The following is a 14,208-nucleotide window of genomic DNA, read 5'->3' as shown; positions in this document are numbered from 1 at the left end:
GCAGAAGCAGAAACCTCCCTTATAGAATGAGCCTTGACCTTGTTCTGTAATGCAATACCCGCTTTACTGTAGATAAATGAGATACAATCAGAGAGCCAGTAGGTTTGGACACAGGTGTACCTTTTCTTGAATCTGAGGAGACAAACAGCTGCTCAGCCCTTCTGAGATCTTTTGTTCTGTCCAAATAAAATCGAAGTTGTCTATGCACATCAAGTTTGTGAAGCATATATTCCAGCTGATTTGAATAATTAGGAAAGAAGACAGGAAACTCAATCGTCTGATTCAGTGAAAATTCAGAACATACCTTGGGTAGAAACGATGGATTCATCCTGAGGGAAACCCTATATTTATGAAATATTAGGTAGGGTGGTTTGATGGAAAGGGCTTACAATTCTGAAATTCTACGTGCCGATGTAATAGCCTCCAAGAATATAGTCTTCCGTGAAAGAAACTTCAGCTCACAAGAAGAGGAAGGTTCAAAGGGCGGAAGAATAATTCTGGACAAGATTAGAGTTAGGTTACAGGGAGTAGTGGGAGATCTGATTGGTGGTTTTAAGTGTATAATACCTTTCAAAAAAGCCTTAGCCAGCTTATTAGACATGATACCATTTTCAGCTGCCCCTAAATGAAAATTAGAAATAGCAGTGACTTGGACTTGAATGGTTGCTGCTGCAGCTCCTTCACTGAATAGTTTAGTTATGCTGCATTTAACATTTTACCTTAAATGAAGACAAGACACTTCTTCCTCTCTTTCAGTGGTATTTATTACACACGTGTGGGAGCCTCATGGAAAGTACCAAGGAGACTCCCTGAACAAAGGAATGCATACGCTTATATGCTGGTGATACTGCTGACAGTACAAAAATATAAACTAGACCAATTACATTAGTACAAAAGACAATTAATCAATCAGTGGTTTACCCGTAGGCTTAAAGCAGTTCACATTACTACATCTCTAGGCAGAGAAAGAAAATCAGATATACTTCCATATAAGGCACATTTCCTGCTTTCAAACAGGCTCTTGTTTTTCAGTACTTTTTCACTACTCACGGCTTACTCAGTCTGTAGTACAGAGTTCATCTCAATGCATACAGGTTTTCACATACTCAATCTCCTTGAACACATACTTTAGCCGTTCATATTCTACAGTTAGGAATTCCAGTATATCTGCTATAGACGCCTGGAAAGGGTCAATATTATTCTGTTGTGCCCAAATGGAAAACCTTTTCCACTTACTGAGGTAACGTTTCCGAGTAGACGATTTGTGTGACAACAAAAGGATATGTCGCGCTTCTTCTGATAGATTCTGGAACCTGGCTATTCTGGGAATTGGAGCAGCCAAGCTGTCAGTTTGATGGACTCGATACCAGGACGACATGTTCTTTATCTGGAAAGCAGCACCTTCTGAAGTCCCTGCCTTTTTAAGGACCATTTCTAAATTAACTTCCTTTTTGGAATTCACATATAACCTGCAGGAGTTTAGTATTAACTTTTTGGACATGCTGGTTAGTAAAGACGTGATGAACTCAAGATACAAGAGTGTCATTTATCGTAAGCCTACTTACTCAAATGCATTTTTGCATTTTACTAGCTGTCATCCTATTTATCAAAAGAAAGCTGTAGTGAACGGTCAGTTAGTAAGGGCTGCTAGGATGGTCTCGGATTTCGAAGACTTTCTGTTTGAATGTGAACAGTTAAGCCATATGTTTGTAAACAGAGGGTATCCTTCTTTAATGTTGTCTGACATTAGCACTGAAGTTATAAACAAGAGAAGATCTGGTTTTTCTAAACCAATTCTTTCATTTGTTTGCACCAGTACTGAATTGGCCCATACAGATGTACCAGGACTGGATGTTGACACTAAATTAGATTCCCCTTTTGTAACTAGGTTTTTGTGCACCTTTTCTGTAGATCATTATCATATTAGGAAGGTGTTTAATAAAAACTGGGCTTTGATTTTAGATGATAATTTTCTGTCCCACCGATTGGGGGAAGCCCCGAAAATTACTTTCAGAAGGGGGTGTAATTTAAAAAGCATGCTTGAATTTCAATCACGTTCCACTCGTCAACGTGCGGTAGCAATGACTAAATGTGGGGTGTGTAATCAATGTAAGTATGTACTGACAGATTCTAAAGTTAGTTAGGAATGTTGAATATTACATAACAGGGAAATATAGTTGCGAGACAAATGGTGTGGTCTACCTGGCGTTGTGTCAGAAATGCGCCACTTTTTATATAGGGAAAACTGAAAGGAAATTTAAGCAGCGTATTTATGAACACATATATGCTATTTCAAGGTATGACTTTAATAATGCCCTTGCTAGGCACATTGGTGCATTCCCTGATCATTTTTTTAAGTTTACTATTTTGGGGAAAGTGATGGTGGACAATAAGGGAGGCCCGTGGCAAACCCATTTAGACATCAATGAACTGGCCTGGCAGATCTGTACTGGTGCATATATGCACCCTGGTTTAAATGAGTGTGTTTCTAACTCCTGTGTTTTAAAACTGTTATCTTTAAAGAGGTAGTTCCCTTACGTGTGGAATATAGCTAGTCGTTGTGTGTGTAAAATGTTAATAAAAACGCTTGCTTTACTTTTGGTTTTTCATGTAAATTAAACTTGGTTTAAATTGCTACACATAGTCAATTTTATTGTAAAATGCAAGTGTTTTTTGGATTTATAACTTGTTATCAATTAATTATTACTATTTTTAAATGTTTTAAGGTTTTACTTCCTATGTATGGGCCCGTGTGTGTGTGTTTTCACATATGTATTTATACTTTAGGAATGAATTATGAGTGTGTATTTATATGCAGACGCCCACAAACTCACATGCATTTATTATGTTAATGATGAGGACAGAGTGTGGCAACATCCAATTAGTGTTGTAGTTACATTATAATTTATTTCTAGTTCACTGATTTTATTTAATTAACTTAAATTGTCTGATTATTTAATTGATTTTAAATTGTATAAATCTGGTTGCAAGCTGTTTGTAAAATTTGTCTGAGGAAGGAGAGACACTGGGCTCTCCGAAAGCGTTTTGTTGCTTACGTTATCAATTAAACTTGGTTTGCTTTGGATTTGGTTGCCGCTGCTCGTTTTTGTGGTTCTCTTGATGGACTGAAGAGAGGGATGAAGAGCTCCTGACGAATGTGTCAAAAGATCCGGCACTGGGTCCAGGATCCATGGCTCCTCTAGTAGATGAGGCTTCAGATAGGGGAACCAAATTTGACAAGGCCAATAGGGGGCAATTAAGATGAGTGTCCTGCCCAGGAAACTGGCTTTCTGCAATACCTTGGGGATCAATGGAAAGGGGAGGGGAGCATAAAGGAGTCCCGGAGGCCAATCATGGACCAGAGTGTCCCTCGGTGGCTGACCCTGTTGAGGGATCAAGGCAAAGTAGTTGGTGCACTTGGTGTTTGTGGAGGTGGCAAAAAGGTCGCAGCAAGGCTGGCCCCATCTGCGGAAAATCATTTTCACTACTTCATTCTGGAGAGACCACTCAAGAGGTAGCAGAATAGCTCTACTGAGTCTCTCCGCTATTACACTGCATTTCCCCGGGATGTGCATTGCAATCAGAAAATGCTGGATGGACTCTGCCCAATTCCATAATCTCAGAGCCTCTTGACACAGGGGGTGGGATTTGGTTCCTCCTTGTTTGTTGATGTACCAGACTACCGACATGCTGTCCGACTGAATTGCAATCGTGCCTAGGGGAAAAGAGTCCTGAAAGGCCTGCAACGCTAGAAGAACCACTCTCATCTCCAGGACGTTTATGTGCAAATAAGCCTTGTGAGCCTGTCAAGTACTTTGAGCTGTCCGTCCCTGATAATGCCCCCCCCCCCAATCTGGGAGGCATCCGTGGTCACCATTGCGACTGGAGAGGGAAGAACAAATGGGTCGCCCATAGTCACTGTTTCCGACGTTAGCCACCAACGAAGGTCTTTCTTGCAAGAGTCGGTAATCAAGACTAGATGATTTAAGGGTAATTCCTGACAGGTCCACTGTGTGAAAAGCAGCCATTGAAGAATGCGCATGTGGGATCTCGCAAGGGGTATTGTAATAATTGCTGCTGCCATAGTGGCGAGCAGTTTGAGAATCTGGGATGATGGTACTTTTCGACTTGACAGGAGATCCACACAATCTGTTGTTGGACAATAACCCTTTTGGGAGGGAGCTTCAGGAACATGCTGACCATGTCTAAGTCTGCTCCTATAAAGACTGTACGCTGCGATGGCAATAAGGCAGACTTTTCTAAATTTATCGTAATGCCCAGCTGTGAACATAGCTCCCTGGTAGCGTCCCTTGCCCGAATAAGCAGATGCCTGGTGGGGGCATGAAGGAGCCAGTCATCCAAGTAAGGAAACACTTTCCTGAATGCCTCAAGTGAGCCATGACCACTGCCATGCATTTGGTGAACACTCTGGGGGCTGTAGAGAGACCAAAGGGCAGTGCCCGAAACTGGAAATGACTGGCTCCCAGCCGGAAGCGCAGATGATCCCTGGATGGCCTGGCCATTTTGATATGGTAGTACGCATCCTGTAAATCAGTAAAGCACATCCAATCATCCTTCCCTAAAAACGGGAGAATGGACTGAAGCATGACCATCCAGAACTTCTTCACCACCACATATTTGTTGAGCCTGCTGAGGTCCAGAATAGGTCTCCAGTCCCCTGTCTTCTTTGGTACCAAAAAGAACCTAGAGTAATTTCCGGATCCTGGTCTGCTGGGACTGGCTGGATGACTCTTTTTTGCAATAATTTCTGGACCTCTATGGATGCTACATCCCATAGACTCAGTGGAACGTCTGGGATTCCTTTTGTTGGTCTGGGATAAGACTGAAAAGGGATGGAATATCCTCTGGAAATAACGTTTTGTAGCCATCGGTCTTCTGAGATATTTAGCCAGGTACCTAGTTACAAAGACAAATGTCCCAAGACTGCCTCTAGAGCAGAACAGTCGGGCCTCCTTTCAGGAGTGCTGATAAGGTTTCTCAAGGAACTGATCTCTGTCACCCTGGTTCTGCGGACCCCCTCTGCCATGTGGGCATCGCCTTCCACCATTGCCTCCCCCTCTGCCCCTGGAGGAGGCTTCACCTTGTGAGTTTGGAAAGGCTCCTTGGGTCTTATGGAACCACATCTTCCCACCCCATTGACCTTTGGGATAAGGTCTCATAGGGGTAGAAAAACGGACTCCAACGACAGATAGAGTCTTACCGTCTTGCTCACATCTGGTGAGGGTCTCTTTTACTTTTGGTCCAAATAAGGAGGAACCATCAAAAGGGGCATTCACAAATGACTTAAAGGGTTTCGAAAAAGAGCATAAGCAGATGCAGGAATGTCTCTGTAGAGCAATTCCTGTACCCGCAGCCCTACTCGTTCCATCTGCTGCGTAAGACCAGAGGCGCATGGACGAATTTACAATGGAATTGAGGGTAGCAAGCTTAGATGTCACCTTGTCCATCACAGAGTCTGCTACTGCACCCTGGAGAGCATCTCCAAGCTCAATGAGGAGATCTCTTTGTAGACGTGTGAAGTGGGTCAGGTATTTCAATGACCGAAGTGCAAAGGTCGTGAACATATGCTTCCCAAATCTGTCCATTATCCTAGACTCTCTATTAGGAGGAAGAACAGACGTAGAAGTCTCTTGACATCTTCTTTTTAGTGGCTGCCACCACCACCATGGCATCAACAGGTATGGGTCTAGATAAAAAGACCTTGTCACGGGGTGTTGATATGTACTTGTTTGGCCTTCTAGGAACAGGCTTCATAGAATCTGGTGACTTCTATGCCCTTCGAGATAAAAGGGCCATTAACTCATCAAAGGATGGAGACACCCAAGAGGTGGAGGGTCGGGAACCGAAAGCCTTCAGGAGCACTGATTCGTCCTTGGTAGGGTTTAGGGGCTGCCAGTCCCCTCTCTGCTTAAGGATCTCAAGGATATCCCCGAAGGAAAGATCCTCAGAAGGGGACCCTTCCAATTCCTCCAATTCGGTTTCTGACGTGACAGATTCCTGAGGGAATCGAGGTGTCTCCTCTTACATAGCCTCTTCCAAGAGACCTCCTCAGTGGGAATCTCTGGGGAAGTCTCGGAAGAGCAAGGTTCCCCCAAGGGGGCGTCCTGAGGCTCTGGGTCCCTACGCTTATGGTGAACTTGTGGTAGTAGAGAAGAAGCAGGCATCTTTTGGGAGGAGGTGGCCATATCAGAGGTTGTGTAAGTCCTGTGGGGATAAAGCCCTCCTCATGGCATCGAAGGCCTCACAGCTCCGATGCGAGGAAGCACCCGGGTCCGAAGACACCAAGGACTCCTCCCGCACCAGAACCACCAGCTCCAAGCCAGAAGCCAAACTCATCCGTGCTGACGTCCCAAGAGGAAGAGTCAGAACAGACTTATCTGTTAGACTCCACCCCCTGACCCAACAGGAGACTGTTGGCTCCCAGATTCCACAGCCGGAGCAGAGGATATCAGGGGATCAGTACCGACAGCTCAGAGGTGAGTGTCGGCACAGACGGCTCCACTAATGACCGACTGGCCTCCTCTGACTCCGAAGTCTCAGTGACAGTCAGATGATGAGCAACAACAATAGGAGAGGACTTTGTCGGTTCCGAAGCTGCGCGAGTCTAAACAGACAGAATTTTGCAAGCGCCGGGTCCTGTAGAAGTCTCCGCACCACTTGGTCCACATTCGAATCATATAGTCTAGAAGCCCCAGAGGATACCACTGATGGAGCCGGTGAGCCCAGAATCGGCGACCTCAAGGTAGGAGACACCGGTTTCAGAACTGGGGACCGGCTCCTGCCAGCAACCTGAATGGTCAGTTCCGATGGCTCTGGAGCTGAGACTGTAGCCTTCTTAGATGACTTCGGGACCGAAGAGCCCTTTGGTGTTGAACCAGATGACGATGCACGAGAAGATGGATTTGGCTGACTGGAAGCAGAATCCAAATCTGACTGAAAGGCTGTTTTAATCAAGCCCCTCTCAACCAACTTATGCTTTATCTCGGCTAAAATCCTGGAGCTAAAGCCATGGCAAATAGAGCAAACCTCCTGCAAGTGTACCTGCCCTAGACAGTGCACACAAGTGGAATGACACAGTTTAAATCCCAATTTAGTCTTCTCTGACATTCTGATCCAAAAAAACAGTACAAGTCCAAGAATATATATATATATATAGATATATATATATATATATATATATATATATATGCCTATTGGTTATAAACTAGTTATAATGGCAGCAATACTGCAACAAGAGCCTAACTCGCTAACAGTACAAACAAGAAGCCTCTAGTCTGAAAAAAAACAGCCAAAGGCCTAACCGGCTAAAGTAAAATGTGCAAAAAACTCTAGCAAGCCTAACCAGGCTGGGATAGAGCTATGTACTATCACAAAAGGCCAACGACCTTAACTAAAATAACAGGGCCACGCCCAAGTAACTCAACACACTAATAAAGAAAACCTATCTAACTGAATACAAGTCCAAACGGACAACAAGCCAACAGTTTTAGAACTACTAACCTAAACCACTACATATAGAGAAAAAAAGGTAGATTTTTTTTTTATAAAATTCACACTTATCTATCCAATTAACGGCCAAGAGCTTTAAAAAACACCCGCTCAGTTGCAGCAAACTAGATCTGGGGAATGTAGTGGTGCATTGTGGGATAGGGCTTGGCCTCAAGCTGTTCGAGACCTCGAGCTTTGCTATTTGGCCGAATCGGAGCCAATGTTCAGCTCCGAACCCATCAGTAAGAATAAAGGCAAGACTGAACAACTTCACATTCTCTGCTTTTTAATTTCTCCAAATCTTTTGGGTTTCTAATAACATGACAGGAATGGACCCCATTCCTAAGTCAAGGAATGATTAAAATTCATGAAATTAGTATTGTTTCATTCTTTGATGTCAGCCAATAGTGCTCTTCACAGCACCCAAAATTTGCCCAGTAATGACTCCTTCTGCAGTTCGTATGGAATTACATGTATTGGTAGCATATCTAAATATGATTGTAAATTCTTTTTATAAGACCTCTAGCTCCTACTACTATTGGAATTGTCTGGGTATCTTTCTTCCAAATTGCTCTCATTTCTGCCTGCAGATCCTGATACTTTATGACTTTGTGTCTCTCTGTACACAAGACACTGCAGTCAGCGGGTGTGGCAATTTCAATGATCAAAGCTACTCTTGTCTTCTTTTCTTGGACCACTATATCTGGTTTTCTACCATCTGTCTTTTGAACTGTTGGTAATGGATGAACCCATGTGATGTAATGGATGAACCCATGTGATGTAGACTTCTTCATTTTCTATGCTTTGTGGTTCACGTTTCCAGCGTTTTTCGGCCACTTCAATACCATAATGTTTGCACAATCTCCAGTGCAACAGTCTCGCCACATTATTATCCCTTTCAGTATACAGTCCTCCTAGCATTATTATGTCGCAACCAGCAGCAAGTTGTGCAACTGTTACCAATTCAGTTTTGCAAAACCTACATTTGTCTGTTTCTCCCAAATGTTCAACAGACTTTATACACCAATGTGTACGCAGCCCACTATCTTGGGCCACCAATATTAACCTTTCATCTCTTGGTTTGAATTCACCTCTCCTTAACCATTCCTGTGTTTGTTCTGATCAACATGAGGTTCTTCCAGAAGTTTTCTATATTTGCAACTATATTTATCCTTTTTCCACATTTCTTGTCTTCTCATCTGAACCTTCATCTTATATTCTTTCCTTTGTTTTTTGGCACAATCAGCTCCTGCCTGATTTTTATCTACTTTTGGTTTGTTTCCATTCCTGCTTGACACTGATAAGCTACTGCTAGATTAAGCAGAGAAGTCATCTTACATTTATTCTCCTCATGTTTCAAAACTTTCACTAATTTTGGGTGTTGTGAGGTTAGCAGATGTGTGGAGTCCCACGACTGCAGATCTATACATATAATCAATTTCATGGAGGCCTATCCCTCCTTCAGAATGGGAATACATAATCTTGGTATGCACTGTTGTTGTTGTCTTTCGGCTTTTCCCGGTTAGGGGTCGCCACAGCGGAACTCCAGTCCGCTAATGATTGGCAGTAGATTTTGACGAACGCCGAGGTGCCAGCTCGACATTCAACCTTCAACTAAGGCACGCCCATTTACGCATGTCTTTTGAACGCCCACCCAACCACGGGGAGGACATGTAGACTCCACACAGAAGGCACTCCCTGCACTCCAGCCAAGAATCGAACGGGAGAACCTCTTGCTGTGAGGCAACAACGCTACCGCTGCACCACCGCAGATGCACTGATTTTTATAAATCATTTGGTGAGCATGAAGCATTCCTTCTTGTTTTCCTATCTAATCTATCCCACATGTTTTGGGGCCAGTCAATTACTCCAAAACTGTAAGTTAGAACAGGAAGAGCAAATTGGTTTACAGCATGGATTTTGCTCCTAGATGTCAGTGCTGTTTTCAGGATTAATTTAAGTCCTCTGAAGTTATTCCTTACTAAGTTTTATTCACATTTGTACATGTTTTGTTGGTCCTTCATCAATTCCCAAATATTTATGCACTCCTTCTTGCTCAAGTTCTTTTATATCACATTCCTGTCCCAAACTGACGTTTTCCTGGCATTGCAGTTTTCCTGCTTTAAAGGTTGCTTTTGCACATTTATCAAGACCAAATAACATTCTTAAATCATCTGAAAAAGTTTTGACAACTTGCAGTTGTACTTTCAGTTCCTCATCTTATGAGCTATACAGTTTTAAATCATCGACAAAGAGAAGGTAAGAAGTCTTTACACTTTGTTGTTTTCTAGGAGCCAGACTATAGCCATGGCCTAAGCTGTTGAGTAAACAGCTTAATGGATTAAGGGCAAGGCAGAACAGTAACAGTGACAGAGAGTCACCCTGGAATATCCCCCTTTGAATTTTTATCCCTGGGATAATAATTTGTCCTTTATCATGGCCTAATTGCAAAGTGGTCTGCCACTGTTTCATGGTCACTGTAATACAGTCGATCAGTGTGGGGTGTACCATATACATGTTTAATCACTCTTTTATCCATGAATGAGGGATACTAAATGCTTTTTTGTAGTCAATCCATGCCAGACTTAGATTCTTCCCCTTTTTACAGTTCTCCACTATGATTTTATTTAACAACAAATGATCCTTTGTTCCATATGACTTTCTTTTATTGCCTTTTGGTTCTACTGCCATAACTGATTTTTTTTCTAAATGACTATAAACTCTGTCGACATCAATTCCCATGTACAGTTTATACTTCATCGGAAGGTAAGTTATTGGTCTATAATTTTTAGGGTAGCTTGCAGGTTCACTCTTAAGTAGGAGCATTGTTTTTCCTGGTTGGTGTCTGTTCTGGGTGCGTATATAAAAACTTACTCATGGCTAAATCTTCGTGCAAAGATGTTAATACTTTTAACCAGAAGTTAGGTACTGCATCTGGACCTGGGGTTTTCCAATTAGAGGTTTTTCTTAACTTTGCTTCAATCTCTCTGGCTGCTACTTTATTCCATTTCATATCCTGTACCTTTAAATCTCTCATTCTTTCTTTTACTTCTATCCATTTAGCATATTTGTTATGTTCCACAGGATCTTCATAGATACTTCTCCAAAATGTATCTATTTCTTCTTTTTTTTGGCGGTCTTTCAATTCCTCTTACCTTATTTCCCAGTTCCCTATAAAACCTTTTTGGGTCATCAATAAATTGCTTAGTTTGCACTTTTCCTTTATATTTATCTTCATTATCTTCTAAGTTTTTTTCACCTGTGCTGAAATTTTTAGTTTATTTGCGATAGTGCATGATAGAGCTTGCTCTGTTCTAATACTGTGCATTGCTTTTATCACATGCATATTTTTTAGTATTTTTGTTGATTTATTCCCTCTTCTATAGTCTTCTAACAGTGACACTTCTTGTCTTAATTGCTTTATAATTTTCTCTATTTGATATTTCCATGATGGTATTCAATTTCTCCCCTTCCTTTCCCTCACTACCCTGTGCTCTTATGGTAGAACTTTATCCGCTATTAGTTTAGATGCACATTAATATATCCTGTTTACTTGCATGGATCTCTATGAACAGTCCAAATTTCTGTGTTCATTTGTTTTATCAGACTTCTGACTTTTAGGGTTTTATTAACCTTGTGCAGTCTATTTCTTTCATTGATCTTGATATATCTGTCCATGTCTAATAAATCGAGCAATTCTTCTCTTAGCTCATTTTCTTCCAAACTGAGGACACATCCCTTGTCTTCCAATTCCTGCGGGCATTCTATAGATGGTTCAATAGCATCTTCCTGTGACACAGTCTCATTAATTACATCCTGTGCCATCCATGTGCCATCCATTGTTCTATCATATGGGAACTCGCTGGCCTATCACTCCTCAACATTGACTGCATCAGAGTTTTCAGTTTCCTGTTCCGTTCCTTGCTGTCTAGCTTCAAGTGAATGTTTATACTAGTTTCCTGTGGAAGGGTCCAAATTATCTTCAAATGGCACCTGACCAATTGCTGCCTGTTCTACTGGTTTCTCCTTAATTTGGATACTCATTACTCTATCCTGTCATGGTGCTTTCTGAATGAGATATTCTACAATAAACCCTTCACTTTGCAGATACTCCATAACTTCAGTTTCTGTTTCTTTAACTTCTCCATTACTAATCTCCTTTTTTACTTTTCCTCTGTCTTCTTATTTTTTGTATTGTAAAGTTTTCCATGTATGGATTTCTTTGTATCTCTCTTCAAATATCTTTGGTGCTGCTCTTTTTGTATTGGTTAGTTTTGCTTTTTCCTTTGCATAAATATTACACCACATTAAATCTTTTTTTCTTTCCCATGTCCATATTTCTTCAGATGTTTCCTACTCTTCCTGTTTCTCCCTGCTTTGGGGACTCGCTCCATCCTGCTGTGATGTAATTTGTGTTAGTCCTTCTACATCAAATCCTTCACTTCACAGGCACTCCATAACTTCAACTTCTATTTTTTAACTTCTACTTTACTGATCTTCTTTTCTACGTTACATCTTTGTGATATTTTTTTTATTGTGAAATGTTCCATATCCAGATGCCTTTGCCTGTATTTCTCTTCAAATATCTTTGGGGCTGCCTTCTTTACACTGATTAATTTAGCTTTCTCCTTTGCATAAATATTGCATCATATCAACTCTCTTTCTTTCCCATGTCCATATTTCTTTTTTATACTTTTCAAATATCTCTTTGTTTTGTTGTTTATACTTTCTCACTTCCTCAGATGCTTCTTTTTCCAAACAGATCAAGGTTTCTTGATCTATATACTGTTTTTTCACAAATCTGTTGTATTAATGAACACAAATTTTAATTTGAGGCTTCTGACAGTTTTTCTTGTGGAAGTATTTTTCTTTCCTCTAATTTTTCTCTTAATCGTTTTAGATATCTTGTGTCTGGAAATTCTGGGCTTTTTGCATAACAGTAACAATACATAATTTCTTTGTTATCCTCAACAGTCCACTTTATTACTCTTCTTTGGGCTATCAATTTTTGTGACTTATGTGGACTGCTACTCCCTTCTACAATGGGGGGGGGGGGCATCCTCCCCCTGGGCCTGGCCTGGCCCCATTGTAGGAATGTTTCCATATTTTGAGGATTCTACACGGTCATCTTTTCCAGTCCTGGCACCAGTGTGCCTACCAGGACTTTGCATGTTTTTATCTTGGGTCTTGTTCACCCAGCTATCCTTTTTAGTTTTTGACCTACTTCTGTCCATGATATATGCTATACAAATACAGTCTATATATCAGTGTCGCCTTGGTGAGATTTTGTGAAAACGGGGTCCACCTCGGGAAGGTACTCACTAAGACTTGAGGATGAATTCAATTTCAGCACTACTACTCTCCTTTGCTTGCTGTCTTTTCATTTCTCCATTCTCTGATTTGGGTTGCAACATGTAACAGAAGTCTATGGAAGAAGAAATTAAACTCACATAGACCCTTCCTGATTATGTACTCTGGTTAGGAAGAGGTAGATGACTCGGTTATAGAAGCACTCAACAATTAAGAAGCTTAAAATGTCCTTAATGAAAAAACAAAGATGGTCATCTACGCAACTGAATACAATCTCTTATCTCTGTTCTGCAAGAGGAAAGAAATTGGAGACATACAAAGGCTGTCCATTTTATGCAAAGATGCAAGTACAATACAAATGCTGGTGGGCAGCACCATGTAAGACTGTTAAGAAATCCTGGATGACGACAATGAAAGAAACCTATGATTTTCACTTGCTGTAAAAGACAATCTGAATTAAATTTATAGTAGTCTCTTATTATGCAATTCTGGAACAAAAACATCCATCAAGACCACTGGTGGTTGGTGAATTCAAAGCAAGGAGTGGATTGTAGGAAGCAAATAAATGGGTGGGGCTACATTTATTATTTACTTTTCCTTTAACTGGTTTAGTCCTGCTAGCCTAGAAGCCTCTTTTTAAGAGAGACCCGAGGTGGAATTTATACAACTACAGGAAATTTGGCAGGGCATCAGGGAATTTCCCTGCTCTTTTCGTTATGTGCTGTGGGATCTTTTACATCCACATGAGCCATATCAACTCAGGCAGATGAGGCCACAGTTTAACACTTCATCCAAAGCATGATGCACTCAGGAGTGCAACCCCCACCCCTTATGTTGCACTGCAGTGCTGGCATTCCATCTGTCTGGTGTAGGAATAGAACTCGCAGCTTTCTGCAATAAAAGCGAGTGTACAATTAGCCTTCTGAAGGGGAAATAAGCCTCTTTTTTTAAACTGAATAGAAGATATGGACTGTAATGACTGAAAGGCTTTAAGTAACCTCTTGCCAAATGAAAAAACATTCTTCTTACACTCTCTTAACTGAAGGAGTTGGAGTTGAAGGAGGGAGTGTATACTTAAGTTTATGCACTTTCTTCCTTGGAGTCTCTATAGCAAAAGAATACTCTGACATACAGTCATCTCCCCAGGAGTCGGATTACTCAGTTCATCTCTGTAAGATTATATCTGGACATTCCTCCAGTCCCAGCAAGAGTGCTACCCCCCTAACAGAAGTGCATGTATGAGCAGCCTTGGCGGATAGGTTTGCAGCTCAGCTTTTAGCAGCTTCATGGATAGCAACACCAGACGAGTTGAGAGAAGCAAACAGATGGCCTGAAGGCTGAGATATAGCCATGGCAGAGTCACCTGTCGAAGGCTAAGACAGAGAGGAA

General features: G+C 41.5%; 1 protein-coding gene across 1 annotated transcript in view; it reads right to left on the bottom strand.

Annotated features, from left to right (window-relative positions):
* The window catches only part of TTC37 (tetratricopeptide repeat domain 37), a 2,356,248-nt gene that overhangs the window by 1,733,119 nt on the left and 608,921 nt on the right, over positions 1 to 14,208 (bottom strand). The window lies entirely within an intron of this gene.

Source organism: Protopterus annectens, chromosome 2.part2 (assembly GCF_019279795.1).
Source record: "Protopterus annectens isolate FY-2018-M chromosome 2.part2, PAN1.0, whole genome shotgun sequence".
Taxonomy (NCBI): domain Eukaryota; kingdom Metazoa; phylum Chordata; order Ceratodontiformes; family Protopteridae; genus Protopterus; species Protopterus annectens.
The sequence above is the reverse complement of the archived record's forward strand: the minus strand, read 5'-3'. Positions and strand labels throughout refer to the sequence as shown.